The sequence below is a fragment of the Myotis davidii genome, unplaced genomic scaffold (assembly GCF_000327345.1).
Source record: "Myotis davidii unplaced genomic scaffold, ASM32734v1 scaffold134, whole genome shotgun sequence".
Taxonomy (NCBI): domain Eukaryota; kingdom Metazoa; phylum Chordata; class Mammalia; order Chiroptera; family Vespertilionidae; genus Myotis; species Myotis davidii.
In genome coordinates, this window is record NW_006288853.1 from 1,220,534 (window position 1) to 1,223,114 (window position 2,581).

Sequence of the window (2,581 nt, forward strand, 5' to 3'; positions counted from 1 at the left end):
GAGAGCCCGGGGTTAAGAGAAAACAGACGCAGACAGACGGCTTCTCTCGTTCTCTGAATTTTTACCATATGTGATCCCCAGGGTAGGGCATGCAGGAGGCAGCCGATCAATTATCTCTCTCATCATTGATGTTTCTTGAAGATACTATATTTCTGCTGTTGTGTCCTAAGGTATAGCCATTCTTCATGTGCTGAAAATTATAACAACCTTTTCAGAACCGCATCAAAGGTCATTTTGTAGTCTGGAGGTGCTTTGTGCTTTGGGAGCTTTATCTTTATCTTCAGTAAGAAAAGGTGTATTTTATAAAGGGTTAAATAATGCTAATCCCTACATTCTAATTTCAGAACTAGAGTCCTGGTGCATGAAAATTCATGCACTGGAGGGGGCCCTCAGCCTGGCCTGCCCCCTCTCACAGTCTGGGAGCTCTCAGGGGCGGGAGGCAACCCGGTGATCAGGGGAAGGTGGTGCCCCGTCACACCTCTGCTGCTGCCACTGCCAGCAGCGCAAGCCTCGGCCGGCCCTGGTTACCTGAGCCTCAGGCGGCCCTGGGCGGCTGGCCGCTGTCTTGTGTCTGTGGGTGCTGCCATCTTTGAGGGCGTGGCAGTCAATTAGTATATTCCCTCCTTATTGGCTGTGGGCACTGCCATCTTTGAGGGTGGAGCAGTCAATTAGCATATTCCCTCCTTATTGGCTGTGGGATCTGCCATCTTTGAGGGCAGGGCAGTCAATTAGCATATTCCCTCCTTATTGGCTGTGGGCACCATCATCTTTGTGATGGTGTGAGGGTCAATTAGCATATCCCGGCATTATTAGATAGGATGCCTAGTATGTCAGTCACCTAGAAATTTTTCTTTCCAAATGCACCACTCGCTGTCAAATCTCCAAGCTGTTCCTTCCACTAAAAATACACTCTCCTACTCCTATCCCTGCCCATCAGCCTGGAGAACCCTATACATCTTTCAAAAGCCGGCTCAAATACCTACACATGTGAAGACCTCTCTGACTCTCCCCCTCAAAGGTGACTTACTCTTTTTGGACATACTTCTACCACAGCACAACGGAAATGCCAATGTCATTATCTGTATTCATATCTGAGTCTCCCACCGACTGTGGGCTCTTTGAGAGGCGGGCACTGGTAGTTCATCTTTGTATCCTGAGTCCCTAAGCAGTCTGTGGCACATAGAGAACATCCAATAAAGGCTTACTGAATAAATAAATAAATAAATATTAGAGGAGAAAGAAAAGAAAAAAAGAGAAAAGGGAAAGCAAAGATGAGATTGAAAGAAAAAGATGAAATAGAAGAAAGGAAGCCCTGGCCAGTGTTCTCTGTGGTTAGAGCATCAGCCTGCACACCACAGGGCCGCAGGTTTGATTCCTATCAAGCGGGGGAGGAAGACAATATACGAAGCAAACAGCTGACCGTGGCGAGGCAGAACCAGACAGCTTGATATTTTAGGTCACAACACCAAGGGCAAATCAGGCTTCCAGAAATGTTTCTTTGGCCAGCACAGCATTTTTAAAAATTTTGATTTAATAATCAAAACTTAAGAACCATAAAAATCCAGATTTCTAGCTTCTTAAACAAAAATAGGTCCAGCCTAGCCTGGGTTAGCACTCTCCATGATAGCCATTGGCTGGGTGTGAGGATGCTTTTCCCAGGTTACCACAGTCCCCAGTACTCCCTATTGTAGGCCCAACATGGACGTTGAATATCACCGGCCACTTACCATTGAGCTTGTGCTCTTGGTTTGCTTATAATTGACCTACTTCATTCATTTACTTCACCTGCCTGACTCTTTTAAACCTTAGAGTACATCACCCGTGTCCCAACCAATGCTCCATCTAGATCTTCTAATGGCTACAAAAATAACAATAGTAATAGTAGTAATTATTCTAGATCTGCACTCGCCAATACACTTTTCTAAGATGGTGGGAATATTCTGCAATCTACTCTGTCCACGTGAGGCTTTTGAGCACTTGAAATAGGACAAATGTGACTGAGGAGGTGGATTTCTACTGTTATTTCATTTACAGGCATTTAATTTTAATTTAGGGCAGTGTTTCTCAAGATGTGGTGTGTATGGAAATACCTGGGGATCTTGTCAAAATGCACTATAATTTAACAGATCCAGAGTGGGGCATGAGATTCTGCATGTCTAATAAGTCCCCAGGTGATGCTGATGATTCTGGGCTTTGGACCACACTCTGGGGAGCAAGATTCCACAGCAATGCTGCTCAAACCTTAGCATAAATCCAGGAGATGCCAAACATATTCCTGGGCCCTCCCCTCACAGACGCTGATTCAATAGGTCTGAGGTGGGGCCCAGTAGTTTGCATTTGTAACAAGGTCCTGGATGCTGGAGCACTGTTCTAGAGAATGGGAAGATGTTGGTAGCAAAAATAATTTTAGTCATTCTCTGATTTTCTTTCCCAACTGCTACTAGTAATCTATATATATAAAAGCCAGCAATCAGAATGCTGTAACGACCAGAACGACTGGTCACTATGATGCCCACTGCGGCCAGCGAACCCGCCTGATTGGGGGGTGGGGCCAGCTGGCCAACCTCCTGTGGACCCACCC